This window comes from Schistocerca americana, chromosome 6, assembly GCF_021461395.2.
Source record: "Schistocerca americana isolate TAMUIC-IGC-003095 chromosome 6, iqSchAmer2.1, whole genome shotgun sequence".
Classification (NCBI taxonomy): Eukaryota; Metazoa; Arthropoda; class Insecta; order Orthoptera; family Acrididae; genus Schistocerca; species Schistocerca americana.
Genome location: NC_060124.1, coordinates 360,534,895 through 360,547,624, shown reverse-complemented (window position 1 = coordinate 360,547,624; position 12,730 = coordinate 360,534,895).

The following is a 12,730-nucleotide window of genomic DNA, read 5'->3' as shown; positions in this document are numbered from 1 at the left end:
GGGGCCGAGGCAATTCCAGATAAGTTTTATAGTCTGACGATAATTTAAGGATTTGTAGTTTTATCTTGACAATGTCCACTATGGACAAACGATAGTTACTATTATTCTGAAGAAGGTTGGGTTATCCCAACTGAAACCTAGGTAAATTCTAGGCAAACGGTGCAACTGAGGCCGTTAATTATTAAAATTAAAATTAATATTTACACAGTTGCTGAGAGGGCCGCGAAATGTTGAATATCATGACGGAAAACTTAAAGACGAGAAGAATTGCTGCCAAATGCGCTCCGCATGATCTGAGTGTAGAGCAGAAAGCGGGTCACAAAAGTGTTCCAAAAGAATTGCTTGAACGTTATCGAACAGGAGGAGAACAGTTTCTGGAAAGAAATGTTCATTTGATGAAACCAGGCTGTGGGATTTTGAGCCAGGACTGAAGTCTCAGTCATAACAACGGAAAAGTTCCGACTCTCCATGCCCGAAAAAATGTTGCCGCCAACAATAGTGTCCCAGGGGTCGTCTATAACAGGCGCGTGCTACAATCTGTTTTTGTAATATGTTTTGCGCCCGAAAATTCGTGAAAGAAGACCTGACATGCTTACAGCTGGTGTCCTCATTTTTCACGATAATGTGAGACGGCATATTGCCCTACCGACAAATATGGATGGGAAATATTCCCCATCACCCTACAGTCCTGATATGGGCTCATCAGACTTTAATTTGTTTCCCAAGTTGAAAGAACAATTCCATGGAAAACGTTTTGATACATTTGATGAAGCTTCCAGTGAGGTGACCCGAATAATTAGACAGGTCAACAATGAAGGTGCCCTATCCGGAATATATACAAACTTCTAGGACTTGTTGAGGAGTGTGAGTACATAATATTTTGAATAGGATCCCATGTCCGGAAATTACGTTTCAATTCTACAATGGGTTTTAATTCAGATGTCTAACGCGTCCATGTCTGCCGAGGGAAAGAGAAAAGTCCGAGTTTCTCGTCCTGGTATACAATAGAGTAGATGGGATGACGACGTGCCGCTGAATGCCCGTCAGGAAATGTGTTTTGAGCATGATGGTGCACCACTTCACTTCTTATGTGCGGTTCGGAGACATCTCAACACAAGATATGGTGAAAGATGAATAGGCCAAGGTGGCCCAACCACGTAGCCACCGCGATCTCCGGATTTAACTCGTATGGTCTGCTTGTTTTGGGGTCGTATGCAACGTTTAATTTACGAGACGCCTGTAGAGACAGAGGAAGATCTGTTGGCACGAGTTCTGGCCGCTGCAGGAGAAATTGAAGAGACACCAGGTGGACTGGAGAGTGTGTACCAGAGCATGATATGTAGGTACGATGTCTGAACAATGTAGGTTGCCACGACATTGAGCCGCTGTTGTAATGCATCAGTACTGTTCTGTACGTATAGTATGCTGAGTTCTTTTTAGTTTTTGGAATAATGCAAACACATTATATTTACGTTTTAGTACAAATACTTGTGTTTCAGTGATAAGTGGACGTTTCGTTATGTTTCCTTTCGAACTGTTACCTAATATCTGTTTTGCATCACGCCTACTTCCTTTCGTCAAGGAAAATTGGACCAATTAAACAAATGAATTGAAAACGTCGTAGAAAGGAAACGGTAATTTCCGGACCTGGGTTACAATTCAAAATATTATGTATTCACTCCCCTCTAAAAGTCGTAGAAATTTGTAACAAGAACTTCCCAACACCCTGTAGAAGTTGACTAAACGTTGGGAAACTGTCATAAGCAAGAACGGGGATTATATTGAACGTCTGTAGAGATAGTTTGTAAAGTAAATTATTTTCTTCAGGTCTGTCTTACAGTGTGCGAAACTTTTCAAAAGACCCTCTTATCTAAAAGAAAGCACAAAAATCCGAATGCTACGTGGTCCTCTTGTCAGTCTTGTAACTGACGAGAATGTTTGTCTCGTTGGAAGATGTGCTGTGTACGTAGGCCGAATGTTTCGGCTAGAGGCTGGGTATGTCGCGAGTGTAGAGAGGGTAACTTACCAGTATATTACAGACAGGCGTGTAGTAAACGTGGTATCACCTCGCAAATTAATTGATTTCGAGGTGGATCAAAGCGTATTGGAGGGAGATAAAACAAGAATTCGTGATCCCGAACTCAACGAAGTCTAGGCTGGTACTTCAATATGCCAGAGACAATGTTTCCACACGCGTAAACTGCCGACGACATTAATGTGTGGCGTCAGGAACCCATTTCTACTGCGATGATAAAGACAACTCGTGGGGGCTTCAGCAGCCGACTAGCTTAGCGCCCACTGCTTCGCTCGCGTAGACCGTATGGTATGTAGACATTTTTTTATTTCTGTTTAATCGAATTTTTATGTTATTCACATACTGTAACACCCTCTAAGCTTTTCACACTAGTTAAGGCCATACAAACATGGTCTTTTCCGTTGACCAAAAAGCGATTGTGATACCTGGAATCCAAAGTTTATGTTAATCATGCCTTTTGCATTCTTGTGGAGATATTTCCATAGCAACTTTCATCCCCTAACAAATATTTCTTTATACCTAACCCAGTGGTGAAATACCAGTTTTAAAAAAAATTGCTTACGAATTTTTTAATGCATCGAAATATTTTCTAAAACTTTCATGTTCTATGACACTCCTTCTTGAATTTCCAGTAACACTGAAACACATATTTTTTTCATTTGAATCCGAGAAGTGAAACATCTTTTGCCATAGATGTAGCCTTAAAAATTCTTTAGTAGTTATTTGTTTTCAAAAAAACTATCACTCACTGTTTTACGTCCGTAGTGGTTGAATTTCGAAAAATGCTGAAACGCGAATTTTTTACTTTCGGACTGAGAAACCAAAATACCAATTTTCGTAGTTCTAGCTTCAACTTTGGCTAAATAGTGATATTTAAAAAAAACTTCATCCACTATTTCATCCCCTTACGATTGTAATTTCGAAAAATACCTTATTAAACGACGCCTGCAGTATAAGATCCACGCCTTCTCCAAATTTCAAGTTTGTATCCTTAGCGGTTTGGACTGGGCGATGATGCATCTGTCATTGGCTTTCCAGTATATGGTCATAGTTCAGTGATCGTTTCAGTGAATACACATGCAAATGGACGGTACTGTTTTAACCTAGACAGAAAAAAAACTTCAGTTTTCTGACTGGTTCTGTCTCGCGGAGGAAGAAGGCTTTACGCAATCTGAACACACTCTTTTCGGATATGTACCACATCACAATCTAAAACGAAATGAAAATAACAACATGTAATCTTGAAAGTATGTCACGATGTCGATTCTACTTTCAATTGCATTTTATTGCAGGGAAAGGATTTTATTAAAGTTGAAATCGACCGAAAAAACCTGCGTAATTTCATCTTTTCGCAACAAATTTATAACAGTGGTACCATTCACTATTGTTTTAAGACTAATGTCGTGAAGTAAACGATGTCAACAATTTAGCCATTTAAATGAAATTAGTAAGCACAACTCAGCGACTGCCTGTATTCTCGCAAAACCGTGGTTACGCAAGCACGAGTAAGTTACGTCACGAACCTGTTACATAAGAGCCACAGGTTGCAGACTACAGCTTCTGTTGCAGGCATTACAAGCCGCGTACGAGTTGAAGGCTGCCTATCTAATAGCTTTCAGGGGCAACAAAAATTTGATTTTCAGTATCTCAAATAAATACTGACCGACTTCAGTGCTGATAATCTATTCATTAGGAGGCATAACCTTACGATAAGGGTTTAAAACAGTAAATCAGGTATTAAAGTTAGAAACTGTGTACATGTCTTAATCCTTTGACTACCATCGCGACAAATATGTACCACGACAGATTATCAGATAACTGCTGCATGTTCACATGTTCAAATGTGTGTGAAATCTTATGGGACTTAACTGCAAAGATCATCAGTCCCTAAGCGTACACACTACTTAACCTAAATTATCCTAAGGACAAACACACACACACCCATGACCGAGGGAGGACTCGAACCTCCGCCGGGGCCAGCCGCACAGTCCATGACTGCAGAGCCCTAAACCGCTCGGCTAATCGCGCGCGGCTGCTGCATGTTATTGCAATGTTTCAGTGTCCCGCTGGTAAAGGGAAGCCTACTAACGGTAGCATAATTCTTATAATTACAGATTTCACTTGTAGGTTATGCCGTTCTCGAGTTTCATTGTTAACCCTCGTCTCCGTATTGCTACATCCAATTAGTTCGCACCTGCTGACCACAGCCAATCCAATTACCGGATTCGCAAAGCGGGCTACATTCGCGCCTTCCCGGACACATCTTTTTAACGACTTGCACGCACGAATCGATGTTTGCCACATGACAAAAGAAGCACATATTGAGCAACTACAGTGTGAGTTACGAACTTGACGAGATGCCCTGTCAACTTATGTGTGTCTATTTTAATTATGTCTTGTAGTTTCTGCGCTGTCGTCTTCTGAAACCCTGGAGATACTTACGAATTATCTTATATGCACTATCCCCCTCCTCCTCCGAACTCCCTGGAAAACTTGCTACTAAGACATTAATTAAAGTAACCAAACATTAATGTTTTTTAAATAAAATTGGTAGGCAAAAAGTTAAGGCAGTGTAGCTCAAGGCACGTAAATTACTCAGACATCATTCATCCAATATTTGAGAATGAGAGCACTTACTGACTACCAACAAACTTGGACATAAGTTCCAAAACTTTCGCATCTTTTTGTCACTAGCACCTTCCCATTAAATAATGACAAGGAAAAAAAATTATAGCTTACTACATTTCCGCTGTTTATACTTTAGCATCAGGTAAGGATATTTTAAATTTATTTATTGCTTGGTACTAACTCTACTTTCAACACATTTTGCAGCCAGTGCACACATATATCATTGATGTCCCTGCAAATTTATATCATTGAATTATACCTGGTTTAGGAGGTAACACGTTATACACATTGAGATCCATGAAAACTAGCTTAACACATCAACGTGTTCGTAAAGTAATCTGACGTTTCAACTGTTTATACAAGTGGCTTCTCTTCTTTAAAGAAATTTGTGTTTGTGTGTGTGGGGGCTGGGGGTGGAGGTGGGGAGTAGGGTGGTGGGAGGGAGAGTGAGGGTTACTGCCCCATGAAAGAGTTTAATCATGGATTTTTATCATCGGTGTTGTACCTCTAGATGTGCAGAGCTGAATATGTTGAGTCTTTTTTTAAATTTAACCACTCAATAAAACTTTTAGGAAGATTATTTCTCATTTCTTCTGTTGCTGTTTCTATGTTCGTTCTGATTACAATACTAACATCATCTGCAAAAGAACTTATTCTGCCTGTTGTATATTTCACAGAAAGTCGTTTATATATGTGGAAATATTAGTGAACCTAAGACTGAGCCTTCTGTAACCACCAAGTGGTTTTTCCTCAGTCAGACGAATCGCCTGTCTTACATTGGTTGAATCGTTAAGTACAACGTTCTAAAATCTTTTTGGGTTAGATACAACGCTATCCATTGGTTGGGTTTATCATCAATTCCACAAAACGTCAGTTTATATGCGACGATATAGTAATACTTCTCTGTAAACCGTCTCACAGTGCACTGTGGTGCAGTTGCCCAGTCCAGTGAACGGCTGTTAATGTTGCTTCTTTGGTGTACTTAATCAATCCTGAGGTTGCAAATGCACGCAGGGCACCGCATCAGTAGAGTGTGTCCAGTGGAGTGAACTGCATGCATTTACAGCCTCTGGACTGATTAAAATCGCCAAAGGAGCGACAGTAACAGCTATCCATTGCACTTGACACTGCACCACAGGTTTAATTGACTGGTTGGTATTATTAGTTCTATATTATGGTAATAATAATAATTCCGTGTGGCTCAATGGCGTAGTGCACGTTTTGCAATTGGACACCATTTCGACGACTTCAGCGTCCTTAACTTAGGCCACTAATCCACGAAAGGAAGGGAACCTATCGTGTTAAGTGCCCATAATTTCGGGTGTGCGCCTAATTCTGGATAGCTAAATATCTCCCTTGTTTGGTACTGCAATCACTAGCTCACTCCGATAACCAGTAGCGAGGGACGTTGTTATACGCCATTGTAAGTTTGGTGCCTGTGCTGTTAACGTTTCGTTCTCCACAGCTATTTTTTCATTGTGCTCAAGATAAAGATTTTCTACAAAGTTCAGTTGAAAGTCCTTCCTCGAGCCAGGTAAAACGTATTTCCAAAGTATTTCACATGAGACGGTAGTTTGAAGCGTACTCTTTCTTATGTAATTGATACAAGTGTCGTCTACCGCTCATCTTAAGGGTTATGTTGTGCCTAAATAGAATTAAGGGAAGATCGCTAACACCGGGTAATAAAAGATTGCACTATTTCGGGTACCCGAAATTTGGGATGAGTTTATACAAACAGAAGTTCTGACTTTTGTTTCGGATGTCACTTTTCCTGTGACAAAGGCTTTGGCCCATAGATAGGTTGAGCATACTGCAGAGCCCCAACAATAAAAGTGGCTGCAAATTATTTAAAAAATGTGAGATCTATCCTTGTTACCGCCTGGTTTTTTCGTCTATGGATTTTACTCCTCAGGAATCTGCAGCATATGCTGAGAAGACCTCAGAAGCTACAGCAGGGCCTTTGTCGACTGCAGTTACTGACATGGAAGAAACAGCGGTTTCTACTTTCGAAAGCAGCTCGTGTCTTCTGCTTCCACCATCAACCCAAAACCAAGAGCAGATAAAGCAGCAGTGTTGACGCAGTCTCTCTTAGAAGGATTTTGAAGCAGTCCCCAGCTAAAGGGAAAAAGAAATCAAGTGCCAAGAGTACAGAGAAGAGACCACATTCAACGAAGCCTATTCCGGGAGCTTCATGTGATGCATCTGATAGTCTTTCAACATCTGGGGCTGCAAAAACGAAGCTCCTCTAAAAAAGAACCAGAGAGTCACGAAATAGCATGATAATGATGAGGAAGGTTCCCATTCAAGCGTTGATGAAATCATGTTGAAAGACTCATCAGCTGAATAAGAAGAGAGCGAGGAGTGCATTTACTGCGATTTACTGACAATTCTAAAGAGACCTGGCTGAAGTGCATCGGTTGCTTTCACTGGTGTTATGAGATTTGTACAAGTGTCAAAGATGAAACATTTTAAATGTGACATCTGTATCAAAAGGTACAAAGTCTGAAATTTTTTCTTGAAATAGCTGAAATGTTTTCAGAGTAACCAACAATTATGCAACACTCCTTATTTTTGAAACAAACATCTGGTGCGAATAAGGCTATGTTAATAACTCATTAAATTTCAGTGTTTATATACAACCAAAATCAGGAAACCACAAAATCCCGGAATCAGGAACCATATTTTCTTGGGGTAAAAATTATACGTTTTAATTATTGGCACTGTTATTGCAGAAAGAGAAAATATTCGTATGATTTTTTGCAATGGTAGTATTTAAATTCTCCCTAGTGATAGTACAGCACATTTTCCATAATTTAAAGACATCTTATTTACCGGTAATCTTAAATTTAAAAACGGTACCCGATATCAGAGGACTTTTTCTTTCCCTTTACCAATATTCACACACTGAATTCGGATCACGTGTCGCTCCCTGTGAATCTTCAGGTAATTGAGTAGTCAAAGGTAGGTTAGATGCAGACTGAAATACTCCGTTGTCCTACTGCGATTCTATTTCACGACCTCCCGGTTTGTAGGCAAGGTCTTAACCACTATACTACTAGATCCGATATTATTATGATAAAATAAGGCATTTTATAATTTCACGGTGGTCATGATTTCGTTTAGAATTCTATAACAATTTTTCTACAGAAACTGGTAGGAAATAAAGGCTATTCCATCAACAGCTCTTGATGTTGCATAAAAATGTCTTTCTCTAAATACCGGATTTACTAAGCGAGTGCTAGCAATAATATCAGCCACATCGATACCTACACTATCTTCCATACAATTCTGTGTCGCTGTACACTAACCAACATCATACATCGACGTGACATTACTACAGTATAACAGAACACGTAATGGATAAGGAAGATGTAATTTTAAGATGGCGTCAGGCACTATTTGAAAGCGCCAGTTTGGCTATCGATAAGCTATAAAAATCTGACTTAGAAGTGAAACTGACGCTGAGAATAGATAAACAACAGCTGGAAACACGATACGTAGCTTAGAATGAGAGGCCATTAAAGACGAAAGTGGCCACTCGGTACAAACTATTTTTTGAATAAAGAGAGCAAAACAAGAAAACAAACTTTGTAGACTAACATTCGTAAATAATTACGTCAAACGGAGACGACCGATACTTTCCGGCACCTCCAAGTCTAAATCGTCAAAGAAATTGACATGAAATTTAATAAGACGAAACGGAACTGCTGAATTAAGGCGCTAAATTCAATATAGAGCTGGCACTAAATAAGAAGTGGCTGAAAAAAAGATATGTATCGCTGAAAATACCAGCTGACGCAGCGCTATGGACTACAGTGAAACGAGCCATGTATGTCCCAAGTTCGCACAGACAGTTAAAGAGGAAAGGATGAAGCGATGAACAACAGCTATAATATTTAAAGATACGAGGATCTATTGTTAGCTATCAATGATAGGCACGAACCGAAAAAGTAGTACCATTTTGATAGTGAACAGTAATACATTGACAAAACTTTAGCTGTATTCGCAGGAAACGGAATGAAAGAAGTTTTTAGTGAACCGAAGAAATAATTCCAGTTAAGATTGAAACAAGAGTTTCAACCAGTATTTGTGTTCTACCATCAGAAGAGTAGAAGAGAACTTGTATGGTGATGAATCGAAACAGACCACAGTTAAAAATTCACTAGATAAAACATCCAGTTATACCAGTGGTCAACCTCAAACAACATCGCAGCGTATAGTATACTCAACTAAATTCCCAGCGAAACACACATCTCTGAAATCAATCACTCAAGTGGCAATAGCTAATCAACCAAGTAGTAGGATAGCTATGATCGACACGTCTCACTTCGTTTCTTTAAATGTCGAAAATATCTATTCAAATATTTCTAAGGTTATCATTCCCTTAAGTAAAAACTGTTATCAACCTAATAGGACACTGAATTAATTTAATTGTTGCAACATAATTTTACTTGTAGTGAGAAACATTGCATACAATAAAATGAAATAATCACAGATTCTTCTTATAGAATCTTCGAGAGTTTTTCAGATACTTTTATTAATCATGTAGGAAGAAGATTCTAAAAGTCCAAACTGTCGTCAGTGAATATGATCACACAAGGTAAGTTTATTAGTTAAGGCGATATATCCACGAAGGCGCTACACGATGAAATGGATACTATAGAATCCAGTGCATTCACTTAATATCAGAATATGAGATCCGATAACCGTTTTTAACGTATGAACAAAATCAGGTACTATGCACACATGGACCATTAATGAGACATACGATAGGATATTAAAGCGAGAAGCTATTTTTCCTGTGTTACTTCACAGGGCCGACGACGTTTCCGTGAACGAGAAGACAGAAATATGAAACGAAGTGCGCTGAGGAACGCAGCCAAAAGAATAACTTTTAGATGGTCACTACCCTATAGTACGGCGGAAGGTGGCGAATATTTTTAAATAGTACAAATTAAAATGTAGATGTAGAGGCTCCTATGAACAGTGTCAATTTGAATAAAATCTTCTTGGATGTTATGCCACGCACTACGAAACACTAAAACAACTGTAATTCCACGTTCCGACAGTTTTTCCACTGGTACCGCTGATCTTAGGTTAGTTGGGTTTAAGTAGTTCTAGGTTCTAGGGGACTGATGACCTGAGATGTTAAGTCCCATAGTGCTCAGAGCCATTTGAACCATGGAAAGAAAAAAATGGTTCAAATGGCTCTGAGCACTATGCGACTCAACTGCTGAGGTCATCAGTCGCCTAGAACTTAGAACTAATGAAACCTAACTAACCTAAGGATATCACACACATCCATGCCCGAGGCAGGATTCGAACCTGCGGCCGTAGCGGTCGCTCGGTTCCAGACTGTAGCGCCTTTAACCGCACGGCCACTCCGGCCGGCGAACCATGGAAAGAGCCTTTATAATTAGACATAAACATAATCCTAGAAATACAGTTTCAGGAGCAGTTGTGACAGTTTATTGACTCTAAGAAACGCCGCAATGTACTATTTGGTACTAATGTGTCATGAAGTCAGAGACCGCAATTACCATTCCCTAAACAAGTGACGTCACAAGGGAAAGTAAATTAGGACTCCCAATTCTCTTCTCTCTTCTGCCACTTTAATACGCACAATTGCCCTACTGCTTCCATCCCAGGGGCCAATTTTTAAATTGTAATAATGTTATTTTTCATTTTTTGTCGGTTTTCATTTTCCATGTAGAGAATGTACTTTGGTTCACTTTTCAGTCTTCTCCCAATAGTCAGGCGTTGAAAAGAAGTTCAGTATGTTTTATTCCATTTTTAAATGAGGGCATTCATTTACTATGTGCTGCAGTCTTTTTCTGCACTAAAAAAACTACTCCAGAATATTAAGTTTTCCCAAATCTGAAAACATTCTATAAGGTGCAACACGATTATATACGTAGGAAGAAATATCTACCTAATTTAAAAGCGTTAGCCGGCCGGAGCGGCCGAGCGCTTCTAGGCGCTTCAGTCCGGAACCGCGCGACCGCTACGGTCGCAGATTCGAATCCTGCCTCGGGCATGGATGTGTGTGTCGTCCTTAGGTTAGTTAGGTTTAAGTAGTTCTAAGTTCTAGAGGACTGATGACCTCAGATGTTAAGTCCCATAGTGCTCAAAGCCATTTGAACAATTTTTTTTAAAAGCGTTGCAATGGAGAAAATCTTATCAATATTATGTTTAATCGTCTGTTTGTCACGATATTACTCTATTAGTTGGTAATCAGTAAGTGAAGTTAAACTAAACAGAAATATTATCACAGACCACTTGCAAGTTAAATACATTTTAATATAGAAGGTACTGGAAACTGGTACAACTTTTCATTTTCAAGACAGGTAAATTTGTTAAAACTTTAAATAAACTTCATACAGTTGCAAGTATCACGAGTTCCATGGTAAAGGACCTTGTTCTGTTTAAAGGTACACGATGATGTACGACCGACGTGTACGGTTTAACTTTTCAATAAATGTTATATAAATGGTTCTAAAACTTTATAACATTTTACCCTCCAAAAAAGTTTAGAACCGCAAAATTAACAATATCAGTTACTGGATTGAAGTACCGCCCAAAAACATTATATGTTGCTAGGTGCTCTACTCTACGTGTACAAAACTCCCCCTCCGCCCCCAAATTCGTACAAGAAAATTTCCCAACACGACAGAAGCGCGAAATGACATCACACGAGGATTTTCGTCAGGCAAATCCCGTATTCAACTTGCAGTGAGAACATTTTCGTATTTCAGATGTTATCCGCTATTTCAGCATTTAGATGTGCACCTTACTTCTACCACTTTCAATATTGCATCGTAGGTCGCCCTCCCACCCCCACCCCCTAGAGACGTAAATTCAGATATTTCCTTCCTTAATTCTTGACAATAAAAGATCATTACTCGAAGAGAAAGAAGCGAAAAGTTAAAAACATTAATCGAAACTACATTTCTGTGACTCAAACTCGAGATCTGGCACACAATTTCAGTACGTGGAAGGAAAGAGACAGTTGTTAGACTTAGTTCATGCGGAACATTCGCCTTCCAGTATAACTTACTGGCGTCTACTGATCAAATGCCCCTCATATTTGAGAAGACACTACGTAAGACGGTGTCTTGCTTAGTTGTCAACGATGTAATTCGGTGTTGAAAGCCTTTCGAAAACCTTGGAGGACTGAATCTACCTATTCACCTGCATCTTCTGTTCCCTAGATGTCGTGTACGAATGGAGCAAGCTGTGTTTAACATGAGTCGTTTTTCCCATGTGAAGTAATTCTTACACCACCAGTGCCAAGATAGTGTGTTTCCATTTAAGTGACGGATGCACATGGGTAAACTAGTAGCTCACGTTCCTTCCTGTGAACTCTTGGTCACGTTTCCTTGTTAAGGAATGTATAGACATCTAGTAGTGGTCTCCTATTTTGTAGTACAATATGACTCGCCATCGCATTTCCTTCTCGATGGGCACTTTGATGGTACCAAATGGTTCTTGGAGTATTCCTTTTGTACAACCAAGTTACATTTTTTCTTGGTTTTGTTTCAAGATGCTTCTTACTGCACCGACATCTTCTAAAGAAAATTTGTCCTATGAGATGTCTACAAACGTTACCCGGATGGTGATTTATCTCCAGGGGCAGACAGGGAAGTTTAGTAAGACCATTATTGTTCACATTATACACTCATTAATTAGCGGATATAATTAATTACTACAGAGCGAGATGGCGCAGTGGTTAGCACACTGGACTCGGACTCGGGAGGACGGCGATTCAAACCCGCGACCGGCCATCCTCATTTAGGTTTCCAGTGATCTCTCTAAATCGCTTCAGGCAAATGCCGGAATGGTTCCTTTGAAAGGGCACTTCCCTATTCGTCCCTAATCTGATGGAACCGATGACCTCGCTGTTTGGTCTCCTCTCACGAATCAACCAATTAATTATTACAATGTCAAACTTCCCGCAGATGACAAGGCTGTCTACAATGACATTTTTCCAACATAAGTGTTATGCCTAATTAGATTTTGGCCAAAGATCAGCTTAGTATGAATACATGAAGGTTGCTCTTAATGAAG